The sequence below is a fragment of the Thamnophis sirtalis genome, unplaced genomic scaffold, assembly GCF_051295495.1.
Source record: "Thamnophis sirtalis isolate CommonGarterSnake01/CBP01778 unplaced genomic scaffold, rThaSir2_p1.2 scaffold_4, whole genome shotgun sequence".
Taxonomy (NCBI): domain Eukaryota; kingdom Metazoa; phylum Chordata; class Lepidosauria; order Squamata; family Natricidae; genus Thamnophis; species Thamnophis sirtalis.
In genome coordinates this window covers 20,938,425-20,956,936 of record NW_028261384.1, presented here as the reverse complement: position 1 = coordinate 20,956,936, position 18,512 = coordinate 20,938,425, and the positions used below count along the sequence as shown (strand labels likewise).

At 42.0% G+C, this 18,512-nt stretch overlaps 1 long non-coding RNA gene across 1 annotated transcript in view; it reads right to left on the bottom strand.

Moving 5' to 3' along the window:
• Nucleotides 1-632: 632 nt before the first annotated feature.
• Nucleotides 633-18,512, bottom strand: part of LOC148045780 (uncharacterized) — an 82,486-nt gene continuing 64,606 nt past the window's right edge. The window contains exons 4-6 of the long non-coding RNA XR_015696322.1: nt 13,497-13,542; nt 3,796-3,887; nt 633-1,263 (exon numbers count right to left, since the gene is read on the bottom strand). This is a non-coding gene — a long non-coding RNA (uncharacterized LOC148045780). The remainder of the gene's footprint in view (nt 1,264-3,795; nt 3,888-13,496; nt 13,543-18,512) is intronic.

The window sequence follows — 18,512 nt, the reverse complement described above, 5'->3', positions numbered from 1 at the left end:
TTTCTAGCCTGGTGCCTTAATCACTACATCAAGAAGATGCATTTGGTGGCTCTCAAGAAGATGCATTTAGTGAAAAGTGCTGTGAATCCATATCCTTATTCAAGATGGGACAAGCTCTACTTAGGAAATGTTTAAATTTCTGGTGAAAGAGTCAACAGTTACTTTAAGTTATTTATGATTTACGGAGCCAATTTGAGGGTTCTAATCCTAAAATTCAGCTTCATGATTTAATCTGAAATTAAATCTTAGTCTTGTAGGAAGCACCACCTCCCCAAAAGAATGAAATATTTTGGGGGAAATTAAAAAGTCAGGATAAAATGTTTCCACTAAAGGGGAAATTTAAAAATCTTAAGGGAAGCAGAAGCCATCCTCAGGTTCCCAAGCAGAAACTGAGGAGGCCAGCTTTTAGAAATGCACATTTGGTAATCCATTCAGAAAGACTGAGTCCAGACAGAAACTCAGATAAGTAACAAAGAAAAGGTTGACAATATTAGCTCAAACACTTAAGATTTGCATTTCAGCTACGACACCATAGGAATATAACAACAGTTGAAAGAATATTAAAGGACATGCTATTACACAGGAACAGGAAGCTCAAATACAAACCCCCAAGAAGGTATAAAACCCACCTACTGTCAGCTCCACTTTGTCATCTGCCCAGAATCACATGTGGTTGGTGGTTCTGCTTCATCAATAAAGAGAACCAATCAGTCTCCAGCCTCCATTTTGTTTCCAGAGCCTTTCTTCTGGGTTGGAACTGAACCAGATGGATTTTTCTTCCAACACTCTGGCAAAGTTTTTTTTTTTTAAATTGATTGATCAGAAGTCAAGTTGTATCACCAAATCTTCTGAATAATAATATTTTAAAATAAATTCTGTTGTCTGGTTAATGCAATCTGCATCACTATGCCAAGGGATTGGCTCATTAAAATCAAAGCTAAATTCTTTTATTGTTTACACATTTTTCTGCTAGATTCTGGAGCAGAAAATTCAGTTTTCACTTATCTGATCACAGAGGTGTCAAAAGATTACGGTCAAAAAAGTCAAAGATCATAGAGGAGGTTTATGCACAGCTATGATGGTGCTGCTATGGCTCTGGTTTTTATATGTATTGCATTTTTAAAAAACCATACTCTGTAGACATCCTGCTTGATCCTTTTCCAAAACTCTAATGTTTAATTAAGGCTACATTTTTCTTTCTTGTAGTACCATGAAAACTTGGACATTCTGTCCAATTCTCAACTGAGAGAAGGCTCAAGGCAACTGCATGAAATAAACAAAACGGGGGGGAAAATCAGTTAAGGTTTAAATACCATTATCAAACAACCTGAAAAATGAAAATATTAAATGGCATCACTTTTTAGAATGCAGGAAGTTCTCACCAGCCATAATAGAGACTGGCAACTTTGTCAATTGCTAAGTGAAAGGCAGAAAGTCAGATAATTAATTACACCTGCCCTTCTATTTATTATGTTCATTTTTCTATGTCGGGCTAGAAATTACATTAAAATGATTCAGCCTTACTGCATGTGAAAAATTGTACTTTATTAGAGTACGCTGCAAAAGTTACTCTGATAGCAACTACAGAAACTACATCTGTAGGGATAACCCTAATTTGATTAAAATCCTGCAAACTGCTAGATATTAGGAAAGAGGATTATATTTTGTTCACACATTAAAATGATGCCTTTCTCTACGCAAAAATCTCCCACCCATTGCAATATGTTGAACGTCATCCTAAGCTCTTCCAAATGCCATTTGAACAGGTAGAAGTCCTGTGAAGAACAGAAGTAGGAGTAAAGTGCTAGAGTTCCTGTAAAGTAAAGAGGGAGTGAAGTGCTCTCTCTTCTGCTTGCAAGAACGAAACCTTCCCTACGAGAGTGTGGTATGGAAAGAACTGAAGTTGAAGCACTAATGTCAGATTGCCTTTCTCATTCTGCAAAATAGTTCTCCAGGTCCCTTCCAACTCTGTTATGCTGCTATTTTGTTTATTCTTTAACTTTGCTTTTTTCGGTTCTGTTTTGTTATTCCATTATTCTGATTCTAGCCTGAAAAAACTCCAGACTATGAAGTCCTCTCTCCCATCCCCTCTCCCTCCCTCTCTCCCCCTTCCTCCCTCTTTCCCCCCCTCTCCTCCTCCCCCTCTCTCTGTTTCTCTCCCCCTCCCCTTTCCCCTCCTGCTCTCCCTCCCCCTCTCCCTCTTTCCCCACTGTCCCTGTCTCTCCTCTCCCCCTCTCCCTGTGTATCTCTCTCCCCCTTCACCATCCTTCTCTCCATCCACCCTCCCTCTCTACCCCCTCTCCCGCTCTCTCCCCCTACCCTTCTCTCTCTCCCCCTCTGCCTCACCCTCTCTCTCCCTCCTCTCCCTCTCTCTCCCCTCCCTCTCTCTCCCCCTCCCCCTCTCTCTGTGTTGGGATTGGATTAACTGTAACTAGATAGTTTACTGCTATCTTTCTTGAGTTTTATCTGCTAAGTGATTTTAATTTAATCTGTATGGGAAAGAGGGAAAATGCCACGTCATACAGCTTCCAGGATTATGGATCTAAATTAAACTTACATTTCAAGGCCTCATTGCTGTCACATGCCTAGCCAGAAATACGGCCTCTTTTGCAGGTCCTCGGTGCCTGCCAGCAACCCTGTCAGTCTAGGCAGCGCCTACCAGCTTAGCTTCAGGAAGGTACTCTGGGCTACCAGCCAGGGAATTGTGGCTGTTAAATCTGCTTCTCCTTAGGGTATAATTTAACTGTTTCATTCCTGCCAAATTCCTGTAATAAAATAGGGTCTGTACTTGGCGTCTCACTCCCATCTGTCTGCAGGGCTGGAAGTCTGAGTCAAAACATTTCTTTTCCCTTCTTTTCTTTTTCCTTTTAACACAGATTCTGACAGAATTGAGGTGTGGACACCACCGTTAGTACTATTTTAGCTTAGGCTCATTAATAACCAAATAGCAATAGCAATAGCAGTTAGACTTATATACCGCTTCATAGGGCTTTCAGCCCTCTCTAAGCGGTTTACAGAGTCGGCATATTGCCCCCAACAACAATCCGGGTCCTCATTTTACCCACCTCAGAAGGATGGAAGGCAAAGTCAACCCTGAGCCGGTGAGATTTGAACAGCCGAACTGCAGAACTGCAGTCAGCTGAAGTAGCCTGCAGTGCTGCATTTAACCACTGCGCCACCTCGGCTCTTGTTATACCTGGCCTCTCTGTTATATTCCTCCAAGTTGAGATCATAGGATCACGCACTACCTGTAAACATGGAGTCCTTAGCAGAGAGTTCATACATGATGCTCAGTCATGGTTGATTCCAAAAGACAAAAAAAGGGGATTCATTCATACTAATCATGGATTTGGCTTAAGCAATGTGAACTCAAATAGTTAACTGGGGGGGGGGGGGATTCCGGGAGTCTGGACAATATGGGAAAGAGTTCCCACTGAGGTTGACCAGCGTGCTGTTGAAATTATCTCCTGGAGCATCATCAATTTCTTTCTCTCTCTCTCCGATCCTGCTTAGCATTTTACCTCCTACATCCTCAAACCCCCTTTTCCTATATCCAACTCCATATTGATGGATGTCTTGTGTAGTACAAGAACAGTTGCTGGATTATTACGCTCCAAATACAGCATACATAGCTGATTTTGGCTTCCCATCCCAGATACAACTCTTGTTATTCTACTGACATTTACAGTTTCTAAGGAGTTGAGATACATGGAGACGATCTTAGATCATTCACACTAAAATGTGCAACAATATGGGTCAAAGACTTACTAGGCTCTGACTTTATAAACAAGTCACCTGATTTCTGCTTGGTCTTTTTATCCAGCTGGTCTCTGATTGTTGCAGGTTAGTGAGGTTAGTCCTTCATCGGTTATTCTCTGTGTCCAGTCCTGATTGGTGACAAACCAGAAATTTAGTTGGCCTCTGTTGTCTGAGGTCTGTATAGCAGGACGCTTTGGCTTTGAAGCTGTTGGCAAAATGTCAGTGTATCTGCTATCTAGATCAGAGCCAATAAATCTGAAGCTCAACACTGCTCAATAGAACTAGAACTCTTTGAGGGGCTTCAGTCTGGAGTCTTCTGTTGCATTTGTAATGAAATCAAAGCATTAAGGTCAGATTAAAGGTAAAACAGCAATCCAGCTGGGCAAACAACTATGTACATATTTATATTGCCTGAATTATAATTGACCTCAGTGGATGCAGCGCCTGGCTGACCTGGCAATGGTGTAGAGACTAAATTGGGTCATTTAATTGGGTTGTTAGAACTTTGAGGAGAAATTATCAGCCAATTGCAAAGTTGTAAGCTCGACGGGAGAGTTGAAAACACATCCCTGGAAGAAACAATTGAAAGTTGCTTCCGTATGGCACGAAATCTATGAAATATCCAGAAGATGAGTTTGATGAACACTTCAGATGTTGCTGATCTAAAAAAACACACTTTAGGTCTTGTTGCAGTGAGTTCCACCGTTTATCTATGCAGATGCCAAGCACAACTTATTATTATCTATCCTGAATCTCCTACCATTTCGTGTAATCTTAGATTCCGAGGGAGAGAGAGAAAAGATTCTCATGCCATCCTCCGTTTTCTCCGACCACATGCCTAATTATGTTCTTTCGTAGCATTCTCCAGCCTCCAAAACACACGCACCCTTTCCTCATAAGGAAATTATGACGAAAATGAAGGAAGCTCTTTTCTGTACATTTTCTAGTTTTGCAGTTGCCTTTTAAAAATACAGAGACCAGACCTGTGCACAACAATTCTAGCCAGTTTGAATAAAGGTAATACAAATAGTACTCAACGTACAATTATAATGGAGCCTACCTAATATGGTTGCAAGTCATGGCCATCATAAAATGCGTTAGTCTTATGACTGACCCAATTTTATGATTTTTTTTGTGGTAGTCATTAAGTTAATGTGGTAGGTGTAAAATAGCTACCACGGTTGCGAAGCAAACCCAATCTAAGCAAACCAATTCACTATGGACATGCTTTTGCTGAAAACCAGAAGTGATAGTTTTCAGCAAAAATGTCATAAAACATAGTCGTGTAACAGTCGTGTAACACTGCAAACAGCTGAAAATGTTACTTTTTCATCAGGTACCTGAAGTTCCATTACGTGATTTGCAAAGATTCCTGACCACTGTACATTTGGACCCCGGTCATAAATAGACCTAAGTTAGGTCCGTTGTAACTTTGAATGATAGCTAAACAACCAGTCGTAAGTCGAGGACTACCTGTAAAACATTGAGAGCCACTTTGGTGAAACTATTAAGGCATTATAGCAGACCTTGGGCCAATCATTCTCTCTCAGCCCTAGGAAAGAGGCAGCGGCAAACACTTCCAAAATATTGTGAAAAAAGGACAAGTCGAGGTGTTCCACAGGATCAAGAATATTGATAGTTTTATAAGTATCAGGATGTTGGTAGATGTTTTCATGCTCTGTTTGCCAATCTTGAGATATTTTTACCTGATCATGATCTGCAACCCAGGTGTCTTATGTTTATAAGTTAAGATCTTGATTTCACAGAACTACATTTGCTGCTTTAACACTTACCTCTCGATTGGTATATTTATAAATTCTTCTCTAGAAATCTGTACTGTGTTATAAAAGTATATGAAATTTAATCAGATTTCATTTCTATTGTTAGGAATCTGGTTTTTTTTTTGGTTACTGTAAAGCAGAAAGCTCTCGTGCTTACTGTTTTTACAGCCCATTCATAGCAGGGGTGACATATTTAGAAAGGCATCAGCATCTTAACTCCATAAATTAGATGTTGTTGTCTAATAATCCAGTTGGTGCTGTCAACATTTTATCATCACTGTTTCAGTTTCAGTGGAAAATTCATATTTTACTGCATATTTTACGATAAATGGGCACTAAGCTGGAGAGTAGAGGGTGAGAAAAGAAATTGATTTGGCTGCTTTTATTTGCCAAACATCTGTGTGATATTTTACTTCTAACAAAAATGTTGTTTATTGAGTTTATCCTATGCAATTCATTCAAGTAAAGAGGCTTTGTTCCAGAAAAGTTTGAATGAATGTTGTTATGTGCTTTATCTTTTCTGACATATTCTAGGTAGCTACACTGCCCTTACCAGGCAGCTAAAATATTGCTGTGAAAACTTTTCTAGTTTTTAATTATTAATATTCAGAGGAACAGGGGATGCTTTCTCACAAAATTATTACGTAATAGAATGTAACAAGGGAGACAGATGAACAATCATGGCATAGAATGATTTAAAGTGCAATTAAAGTTCATGTATAGTGCAGGGAAAGCTTACATGGCACTTAGATTAATCATGCCCAATTGGTGCCTTCAGGTGTTTCAAAAGTTTTCAGAATTCCATGCAGCAAGTTAGCAGAAAATTCTGGGCGTGCGTTGTGAGTCCAGATCAGTGGTGGGTTCCGGATTCTGTTCCAACCGATATGGCATCACCCACGTGGCACTGTGCATGCTTCCGCAAGCCAGCTGCTCGGCAGAGCATCACACGCATGGCCATATGTGCCATGCGTGGCAGCACCAAAAGCTTAAAGCACAGGTAATGAGCGGGTGGGCCCTCCAGAGCACTGTACTGGAACAGTATCCGGTGCTCTGGGCAAGATCCGGTACGCCCGTACCGAGGCGTACCACCTGCAACCCACCACTGGTCCAGATCTTACATCTGAAAATGCACAAAGTTTGCCGAGAAACATCTTTCTGCTTGTGTTTATGAAGCAATATATCCCTTTAGTAAAGAAATATCAGATTTGGTAGTTTAGAACTGTTCAATTTCTTAAAATCTCATTAAGAACTGAAGGAAAGTGATTGTACTTTATTTTGCCTATATTTGCATTACATATTGCAAATGGGAGACTTGGGGGGTTAACATGCAAAATTCCTGATGACCTAGATCAGAGGTGTCAAACTTGAATTTCATTGAGGGCCACATCAGGGTTGTGTTTGACCTTGGGGAGCTGGGCTGGGTGTGGCCAGGGTGGGCATGGCCAGCTCGACATCACTTGTGTCAGGGGCGCTGTGGTGGCCTGAGTGCTCTGCCAGAAAAAATGGGTCCTCAAGCTCTGTTTTTGGCTGCAACCCTCTACAGTGCTCGGGAGGACCGCATGCAGCCCTCTTGAGTCCATTTTCACTGGCAAAGGCGCTGTGTGCCAATCCTTCGCTGTTTCCAAGGCAGCCCCGCGGGATAGGTCTAAGCACCCTGCAGGCCGGATCCAGCCCCCAGGCCTTCAGTTTGACACCCCTGACCTAGATGATGGCAAAAAGTGGCAGATTAACTCTGTCTGTTTCCCTCTAGTGGTCATAGTGTTTTTTGCGGGCCAGATATGATTGTGTTCATAATGTTATCATACAATTTAGAATTTAAGGCACATTCCTCAGATGCTAAGTCAGTTTAAAGCGCTGCCATCATTCTTTCTCCATCTCTCCCCCTTGCTAAAAGTTCTCCAGTTTCGTTTTCTAGCTTTACTTTTGGAATGTCATATGAGATGATGATATGGGTAGTACCGATAGGCAAAGGAGGACGGAACAGGAATTAATATCCTGATGAACAGTTAAAAAGTTAAAACTTGGGAAAAGATGGTTGGGACTTTAGGAAGTATTGGATTACATCTTGGTGCGTTAGAAACTTGTGCAAACTCAAATTCCATACTCAGAGGATCCAATGTTTTGGGGTTTTTTTAAATTATGAAATAACATACAATCACAAGAATCAGCTTGCCTAAAAATACCAGGCACGAAACCAGGAAATTATGAGATCTGGTCCTGCTTTAACCATAAAGCCAACTGGGTAACCTGGGACCAGTTCTTCTCTCTCGGCCATAGGAAAGAGGGAAGGGTAAACCACCCTAAAAATGTAACCTGCAAAACTGCAGGGACTTGTCATGGCAGTTAGCAGTATTAGGATTGATTCAAAAGCATGTACACATACACACAATAATATAAACTAAAAGAAAAGAAGCAAAAGAAATAAAAGCAGGAGAAGATGGAAAATAGTTGTTCTTATTCTAATGAAGCTTAAGATTTAACTTAACTTAAGATCAGAGTTTGTGCTACAAACATCCTACAAGAATACCATCAAAAAGTGTTAATTTAGTTGGTTGTGTAGATGGATGGCCAACTCTTAGTGATCAAGGGCTGAACCAAACATTTGGGTAGGCCTGTCTAGGTAGTCCTGGACTTACAACCATAATTGCGCCAACAATTTCTGTTGCTAAGCAAGGCAGTTGTTAAGTGAGTTTTATGACCTTCTTGACAAAATTGTTAAGTAAGACACTACAGATGTTACGTTAGTAACATGGTTGTAAGGTGAATCTGACTTTCCCGTTGACTTCACTTGTTTGAAGAGTACAAAAGGTAATCACATTACAGGACAATGTTACCCTCATGAATAAGAACTAGTTGCCAGGTGTCCAATTTTTGACTACATGACCAGGGGCAGCTGCAATGACCATGAGGACATAAAAATGAAAAACAATCATAAGTTATTTTTTCAGTGCTATTCTAAGTTTGAATGGTCACTAAATGAAAGGTTGTAAGTTGAAAACCACCTGCACTGAATTCCAGTGCCCTACAGGGAGAAAGACAGTCAACACAATTCCTTAATAGTCATCATAACTCTGTGTACACAAAATGCAAATAAATCAATAGATTTTCAGTGCTCTCTGGAAGGGAGGCAAGCTTGGAACTACTGTATGTAGATCTCAGATGGATTCCAGGTTCCTTGAGATGAGAACGATGCTAGACAGAACTTGAAGCATGCTAACTTGGTTTGGCAGTCATAGTGGGAGTCAGCAGGTATTACAAAAATCCAGGATCTTTGCCACTGTTTATGTGGTCATTTGCTTTTATGGGAAACTGGATGTCAGGTCTTCCCAAATGGCTACAGAGAGAAGTTCACACCTCTGACAATGTCAGCAATGGCATCATGCATGAGGCTTGCAGGGGAATATCCAGGATAAAAATGGTGCTGAGTAAAAGGGGGAAACCAGAACTGGAACAGCTGAAGATGACATCCAGTCTCAGGATGAGATAAGGAGTGTCATGAGAATATGGTGTTAAAAAAAAAAATTCCAGGCACCCTTGTGCAACAGAATGGAGAGGCCTGATCATGACACAAAGGTGTTGTTTTTTTCCAGAAAGGTGCACAACAGGTTCTAAAGCAATATTTTTGTGACTTCACGTTGATGTTGATTCCTGGAGTATACCCGGATTGGGCACTGCATTCCTTGACTACATTTATTGAAGTGATTTCCCTCTGTCTTTCTAGAGCTGAGGGAGCTTGAGCTTGGCTCAAGGTCATCATGATTGGTTTGGACCTAAGATGGGACTAGAATTCACGTCTCCTGAGGTCTAGCCTGGTGCCTTCACCACCATACCAAACTGGCGTTCTCTCATCCTGTAGCAAAGGTAAAGTAAAGGTAAAGGTTCCCCTCGCACATATGTGCTAGTCGTTCCCAACTCTAGGGGGCAGGGCTCATCTCCATTTCAAAGCCTAAGAGCCAGCGCTGTCCAAAGACATATCTGTGGTCATGTGGCTGGCATGATTAAATGCCGAAGGAGCATGGGATGCTGTTACCTTCCCACCAAAGGTAGTTCCTATTTTTCCTACTTGCATTTTTACATGCTTTCGAATACTAGGTTGGCATAAGCTGGGACAAATAATGGGAGTTCACTCTGTTACGTGGCGCTGGGGATTCAAACCGCTGAACTGCCAACCTTTCTGATTGGCAAGCTCAGTGTCTTAGCCACTAAGCCACTGTGTTCCTGTAGCAAAGGAAGTGCCAATTAAAGGGTTCAGTTCTGATACCCTCTATATCAGTGGTTCTCAACCTTCCCAATGCCGCGACCCTTTAATACAGTTCCTCATGTTGTGGTGACCCCCCAAACATCAAATTGGTGTCTTGGTTCCTAAAAGCATCAAAAATATGTGTTTTCCGATGATCTTAGGCAACCCCTGTGAAAGGGTCGTTCGACCCCCCCAAAGGGGTCCCAACCCACAGGTTGAGAATCACTGCTCTATATTGATCGGAGACCTAGGTCCCTTATAGCATGGACAATAACTGTCATGAACGTTGTTGCTATTAAAATCAAGGATATTTTTTTAGTACCCAGATATTTATTAAAGTGGCCTGAAATTCTCTCAAACTACCACTAGATGGTGGTTCAGGCCAATTGAGGAGCTAAGTTAGTTCTTGGCATGAGGCAGCTGTCTTTTTTTGGAAAATGGGGTTGTATTTGCTGTCACATCAGCAAGTCAGGGACTGATTTCACACAATAGTTCATGTTTCCATGTCAGGAAAAAATGTGCAACTGATTGGAGTGCTGCAAATAAAGTCCACGGCTCATTTAACACCCTGAAACACAAGCTATTGAAAAGTGAACAACGTGGAATATGACTCGGCAGAGAACATGGGCTAGTTCCAGCCATTAGCATTTCCCCATGAGAAATTCTAGGACTCCCAGCATTGCAGGCTTATGATTCAACAGCCATGGATGTGTTTTCCTCTGTGTCTCTGTGTGTGTGTGTGTGTGTATGTTTCCTCTGTGTGTGTGTGTGTCTGCATGTGCACACATAGACACGTATGCAATTGTATATGATTCATTTCTCTCTTTACTTGGCAGTAGAAGAAGAACTACGACGGGCCTTGGAGGAAGCTAGCTATCTTGACCCCTTCCAGTCCGGCTTCAGACCTGGTTACAGCACAGAAACCGCTTTGGTCGCATTGACCGATGATCTCTGGAGGGCCAGAGATGGAGGCTATGCGTCCATCCTGGTTCTCCTTGACCTCTCAGCGGCTTTCGATACCATCGACCATGGTATCCTTCTGCGACGACTGCGGGAGGTGGGAGTGGGAGGCACTGTTTTGCGGTGGTTCTCCTCTTACCTCTCGGACAGGTCGCAGTCGGTGTTAGTGGGGGGGCAGAGATCGTCCCTGAGGCCCCTAACATGTGGAGTACCTCAGGGTTCGGTCCTATCCCCCCTACTATTTAACATATACATGAAACCGCTGGGCGAGATCATTCGGAGGCACGGGATAAAATACCATCAATATGCGGACGATACACAATTGTATCTGTCCGCCCCGTGCCAACTCAATGAAGCGGTGGACGTGATGAACCGGGGTCTGGAGGCCGTTAAGGACTGGATGAGTGCTAACAAACTGGTGCTCAACCCGGATAAGACCGAGTGGCTGTTGTGTTTCCCCCCCAATAATTTGGCTAATACACCAACGCTTAGGCTGGGGGGTCAAATTTTATACCCCTCAGATAGGGTCCGCAACTTAGGAGTCCTCCTGGATCCACAGCTGACTTTTGACCACCAGCTGTCAGCTGTGACCAGGGGGGCATTTGCCCAGGTTCGCCTGGTCCGCCAGTTGCGGCCCTACCTAGATCGGGGGGCCCTCACAACAGTCACTCGAGCCCTTGTGATCTCTAGACTGGAATACTGCAATGGGCTCTACATGGGGTTGCCCCTGAAGTGCATCCGGCGACTACAGCTAGTCCAAAATGCAGCCGCGCGAGTGATAGTGGGCGCACCTCGGTTCGCCCACGTTACACCTGTCCTCCGCGAGCTGCACTGGCTGCCTGTTGGTCTCCGGGTGCGCTTCAGGATAATGATGACCATCTTTAAAGCACTCCATGGTAGTGGATCTAGGTACTTGAGAGACCGCCTTCTGCCGATTACCTCCCTAAATCGACCAATCAGATCGCACAGACTGGGCCTCCTCCGAATTCCATCTGCCAGTCAATGTCGACTGGCGACCACACGGAGGAGAGCCTTTTCTGTTGCTGCCCCGACCCTATGGAACGAGCTCCCCATGGAGATCCGCACCCTCACCACGACCCAGACCTTCCGCGCAGCCCTCAAGATCTGGCTCTCCCAGCAGGCCTGGGGATAGGCTTCCAATTACCCGCCCGAGTGTTTGATTGCTGAATGAAAGCTGTGTTTTATTATTTTTCTTTTGTTCACAAAGTGTTTGTTTTGACCTTGCACTTCCCCTCCCCTGTGGTTGTAAGCCGCCCTGAGTCCCCTCAGGGAAAAGGGCGGCATATAAATCCCAATAAACCTAAACCTAACCTAAACCTAAACTACAAATGTTCTGTACTGTTTGTGAGTTTGATCATGCACATTTTCTTGGACAGACAGCCCAGCTTTTAAAAAGTCCTGGCTTCTAGGTTTAATCCTTGCTTACTGACAATATTCGTTACAGGGACTCAGTTGCTAAGTAATGCAGTTGCAAGGCATGAGTCAAATGACCTCACCGAGCTACAATGGCAGTTCCAGCCACCCCAATTGCTGTCATTAGGCTAATCCTGCATAGTCTCAATATCCCCATCCCAGGGTCACAATTAACAACCTCCTGTCAGCTTCCTTGATGACTTTGCTTGTTGAGAGCTCGCAGTGAAGGCCATGAATGCCTTGTGTCTGAATTGAGATAATATAGCCATGGAGATGCCACAGTGCCCACAAACAGAAGGACCTATCATAAGTAGCATCATTTAGCACTATTGCAACTGAGCAGTCCTTAAATAAGTGGATGTTAAATGAGGAATACAGGTTTCTCTCTCTCCATTTCTGAACCCATTCATCACATGTTCCTGCAGAAGTCACAAAGTTGAGGTAACCACATCAAACCCAGTCTGAGGGTGGCTGTTTCCCGTTCTTCTCTGATAAGAAAGTAGAATTTTAAAGATACCCCTTTCCAGCCATTTTGCAAGTAAAGATGTCCCCCTTTCCGATAGGGAATGTGACTTAAACAGGGCTATATGAATGGATCCTAATCACAACAATGGTTTTGTGGAAGCTGCAATTGCCTTCCTTCTAGTTGATGCTCTCAAAATATATTGGGTTTGAATTCTCAGACAATCCATCTCAAGAGAGGAGTTAGGCTCCTCAACCTCCAAAGTGTTTTATCCTAAGTCAGGGTTTTCCAATCTTGGCAATTTATAGGCTTCAACTTTAACTTCCAGAATTCCCCAGCCAGTCATGGAGAATTCTGGGAGTTGAAGTCCACAAGTCTTAAAGTTGCTGAAGTTGAACACCGTTGTCCTAATTATTACAAAATTCGTATCTTTTCAGACTTCATCCTAATTACACTAATTATGTTCAGGGAGGTCTTCAGGAATCTCAAAAACATAAGGATGAAAAATGAAATTGTACCAGCAAAGCCCTACTCTCTTTTGGTAATGAATATTTTTTTAATATTCTCTAATTCAAAGAAATTGAAGGAGTAACAGAACTAGCTCCAGGAACATTTGTGGATCCTAAAAGTGTTTGGTTTGGAAGCACGATCTCTAGAAAAAAAAATATTCTTCATACTTAATTCCAAGTATTTTACTTCTGTTTCCTTACAGGAATGCAACAAGATATAAGCCTTTTTTTTTTGGTCATCAGACAAAAACTCCAGATTGTTGGCTAAGGCTGTGAACGGCTTGTTTCGGGCCCACACAAGGTATGTCCAAGGTGAGCTCCACTTTCAAACTGAAAATTCCCCCACTCACCCTTCCAGTTGACCTCATGAGATTGGATTCCATTTGCAGGAATTGGCTGGAATATAAAGAGAAAAGAGGAGAGATTTCTTGACAGTCGATTAAAGCAATAGCAGCTTAATCAGGAGATAGCTTTATTTATATATATTTTTCTGTTCCGCAAAATAGCGAGCAGGAAATTATGTGGGACTGGGGACTTTTGCTATTCTCAGGAAGATGGTTTTTGTTTTTTTTATCACCCAGCTTACTGGCAAGCATACTGAGCCATTGAGGCATTCATTAATATGCTTAGAGATAACTTAAGAAAGCAGGGCTAGAGCCAGTAGCATTTGGTCAGAGTTTCCTTTCCTTTTCATGACGCAGCATGACACAATTGGACAGGAACTAGGTGGAGGGGGGAAGATTTCCCTTCGCGGAGGCCCAGCAGGGCAACAAGTCTTAAACAGTTCCTGACACCTCATCAGAGCTGGCAGAGACAGGGCCCGGGAGGATCTTCCTGGAGAGGCACAAAGAAATGTGACCATTAAAGCTTTAAGCATATGTTCATTTGCCAGGACAGCAGTTCTTAAAAGTCTGGTCTGGGGACCTCTGGACCACAAAGTCAAATCAATTAACCCTTTAAAATCTGATTTCCAATACAGTCAATATTGACAGATCTAATCCTGAAAATCAAAGCTCTGTGGGGTCTTGAAACCAAAAATGTTTTGAGATCATAGAACTGTGCCTTGAATGCAGAAGGCTATTGCCCCTGGGTTTAATGAACAGCATCTTGTAGGGGTGAGAAAAACGGAAGTCTAAAATTCCTGCAGTGACCCAGGGCCAGTCTGGGTGATATACAAGACTGGGCTAAGGCGGCTTCATGTGTTGCTAAGCTTGTTATTTTTGTTCCTGTTCCTTTCACAGCAATGCAAAGAAGAGATCAACCTCTAAAACATTTGTTTAAATCTATCACAGGCTGGCTAAAGCTGGAAGTAAGCAACTTTGCCAAAGAAAAAGCCAAAACATTTGCAGAGTCCCAAATTTATACACCTGAGCTAAAATTTAGCAGACAGCCCCTCCGGAAGTCCCACCATCTTAAAGTTCCTAGGGAATTATAGCCATTTTTTTTCTGGAATTCCTTGATGGCATGTAAAGGATTCTAGGAGACATAGGAAAGGTCAAAAGACTCAGGTAAGACTATTAAGTAAATCCGTTTTGCATAGAGGTGCTGAACTTTAAAGAAAAATCATATTAAATTTAAAGGAAACAAAAACATGAGAATAATACATATTGTTTCACCTTTAATGTAAAGCATAACTTGATGGATTGGATCCAGATTCCTCTACATTCAGAGTACATTCACAAAAATTAATGGGGATTTCCATTTCCATTGACTATAATGGGTCTATTCTACGTATCATCAAATCTGGCTTCAGCCCCAGGAAGATATTCTTCCAAGAAGAAACAAATACATATTTAGGCACTTTGGTTATGATTCAGAAGGGAAGTGACAACATAGTGCTTAAAAAACCAGTGAGGCGAAGGAAGACTGAGGGGAAGAAAACAGCTGGACTAAGATAGAAAGACAGATTACATGTGTGTGTGTGTGTGTGTGTGTGTGTTTGTGTGTGTTTGTGTGTGTGTGTGTGTGTGTTTGAATATGTGTGTGAGGGTGTGTGTGTGTGTTTGTGTGAGCATTATGTACACATACCCTTTTGCTCAGAAGCCTTTCTCCAAGTTACTTGGAGCTCCATCCGTAAAAACAGCTATATCATCCTAGAGTTCTGGCTCCCACCACAGTTGTGGAGGGAATGGCTACATATTTTAGAGTCTTCGGATGCCCTGGGACAGGTTTCCATCTGCCCATATCTGACACTAAATATAACAACCATTGCTGCATTCTTGCCAAATTCTCAGCCCTGCTCCTGTTCTCAGTCACCAGCATAGACTTCAGTTTCCATTCAGCTAGGGGATATTTTCAGCCACAGAGGAACTGAAAGGAGGGGGTAGGAATAAAGAGAATTATTATTACGGTGTTGGCTTCTAAAGAGGGAAGCACCTGTGCTTCAAACACTATCTGCCTCATTTGCTCCCAGTTTTGCAGATGGATATGTAGGTGAAAATCCCCTGGTTAGTGCAAGGGGCCATCAGACCCTTAAGGCTCTAATAATTTTGTTTCATTAAGACATCCTTCCTAGCATTTACATAGTGTCAAAAAATCAGGTGCCTAGTTAAACAGAGCCTTCTCTGTGGCAGCACCATATTTTCCCCAAACATTTTCTTAACTATAGAGTTCATGGCTTGTAGTGATTGGCTTTATTTTATGAGTGAGCAGAACAATACAAGGACAGCAGGAAACAGAGAATCCAAAATAGTGTGGGCTTTCATACTGAGCAGAGACCAAGCAGGAAGGACAGCTGTAGAAAAAATAAATATGTTGAACACAGGGCTGGTATATTTGACACATACATACCAAACCATAGAGCTATACTGGAAAACATGAGGGTTTTGAACCTAGGAACTCTTGTCATGACCGACTAAAACTATTACTCTTTTTTGTTGATAATAATGGACCTATGATAGAAGAACAGGAGTAGTAGTTGAACAAATCTGCAAGCCCAAATTCAAAATAGTCAAGTAGCACCTTTTCCGATTAATAAATGTTATTAAAAGATATAAGTGTGTTAGTCAGAAAAGGTGCTGCAAGACTTTTCTGATTTTTTGGCCAACATAATAAACACAGGTCTCCTCCTACAGATTATCAAGTCAGAGAAAGCAGAAGGAACAAAGAATCAATTGAGTACAATTGTGGTCAAGTAGCCAAGCTGAATGAGTTCATCTATGCATTTCCTTGGAGAAAACCCAAAATGTGGAACATGGAAATCTTAACCCAAAGTTTCACTGCCTTTGGCCACATGGATGGAGAATTAAGAGATGAACTTATCAGGTTTGGATAGACTTTAACTTTGGGGCCAATAAACCTGGCATGAAAAATTGGCTATATTTTGGGGTCGAAAGAAATGTTGAAATAAAAATGCAGAATTTGCATCATTTCTCCTTTACAGATGTTATTAGACAAAAGGAGTATTCAACTGTATAATCAGCAATGCTTATACTTACAAGAATGTATATGAGCCCAGCCCTGTAGTTAATTGAACTCAAGGGGGAAAGTCTTTTTGCCCCTCCCATCATATCTGGACGGAAAAGCAAAAAGCAAAACATATTTTCCAATACGCACCTGATATGCTTTCTATTATTCCCTAGCTTATTGCCTATGTTTTAGGGGTTGACATTCAAATCCTATTTCCAAGACAATGTTCTTGCCTAGATTTTAGCCAAGGTTTCAATTATTAACATAACATTTTTATGGATAATTTTTCTTTGCAAGTTTCATCAATGGAAATCTAGAGATGTGTGAGGAGCATCAGCTCTCCCCAAATGGCTTATGACTGCAAGTTTCCACAACTTGTTTACGTAAGGAAAAGTCATCCTGAAACTGGCTCTTCGCTATGTCTCGGGTTATCCAGAGAAAGGAAGAATGGAAGAAGCAAGGGAAGAAGCATTTGTGGGAAAATAGCAAGGAGTAGTTTTCAGCCGAGGTGGCGCAGTGGTTAAATGCAGCACTGCAGTTCAGCAGTTTGGCTGTTCAAATCCCACCAGGCTCAAGGTTGACTCAGCCTTCCATCCTTCCGAGGTGGGTAAAATGAGGACCCAGATTGTTGTTGGGGGCAATATGCTGACTCTGTAAACCGCTTAGAGAGGGCTGAAAGCCCTATGAAGCGGTATATAAGCCTAACTATTGCTAACTATTGCTACCTTGACTGTACTCACATAATCAGTACACGAAATGAGTACTTCTCATTAGAGTAATGCAGAGGTGGTATTCAGCAGGTTCTTACCAGTTCTGGAGAACAGGTAGTGGAAATTTTGAGTAGTTCAAAGAACCGGTAAGTACCACCTCTGAGTGGCCCTGCCCCCATCTATTCTCAGCCTCCTGAGTCCCAGCTGATCGAGAGGAAATGGGGATTTTGCAGTAACCTTCCCCTGAAGTAGGGAAAGAATGGAGATTTTACAGTATCCTTCCCCTGCCACACCCACCAAGCCAAGCCAAGCCATGCCCACCAAGCCACACCCATAGAATCATTTGTAAAAAAAATGGGAGTAATCTCACAGTGAAGATAGAAACAAAACCTGACACATTTTTTTTATGGAGATAAGTTTAGGACCTTCACCAAAATGAACTACTGTACACTTTGGTTTCCATCTTCAGTAGATATGAAATGCAAAATCTGCTAAGAATCAACAATCAAAAACCATTTTTATAGGGAACTGTTGTCCGGGGGGGGGGGGGGAACCCACACATTCCAGCAAATGCAAGCTCAACCAAGTTGTTATTTCAAACCTGATGGTGTCCTGCAATGTTTGAGTGCACCTATTCTGAGGGCCTCCTGATGTCACTTAAAGAGATATCTATGCCTTCATAGAAGACACTTTCATTGAGTTAGCTACCAAGTGAAAGTGTTCATCCAGCAGCTTGTGCAACTGAAGACAACGTGGGAAAGTCTTTCAGAGGATGGAGCTCTGACATAGGTCAGAAAGTTCAAAGGAAGTTTCTGCAAAGTGGCCTCTTCCCACAACCTTAGCAGTAAAGTTCTATGGAAATGAATTATTTTAAAAGCTTATATGAGGAAAGTTTACCTCAGAAAGAATGACATCAGAGATGTTTGCATTGGAACACTACCTAAAAAATGTACATGAACAACTATATACATTATAGGAAATTGCATGCAAAAGTTCTGTATATTAAAGAAAGTTATGAATAAATCAGATTTTTTTAATCTGCTAAAAACTAAAATGGATTAGATTTAAATGGATTGACATCATAGCCCTTGCTTGAAAGTTTGCCAACTCTCCTATAAAAATTTCTGTTTTTTGTTTGGTTCTGGAATTTAGAGCTGCAAGTGTCTTGTGAGAAATTCTCTAGCAGATCTATGTAAAGACCAATGTATTTATTATTTACTTTGGTTTTATATGATTCATTCAGAAGTC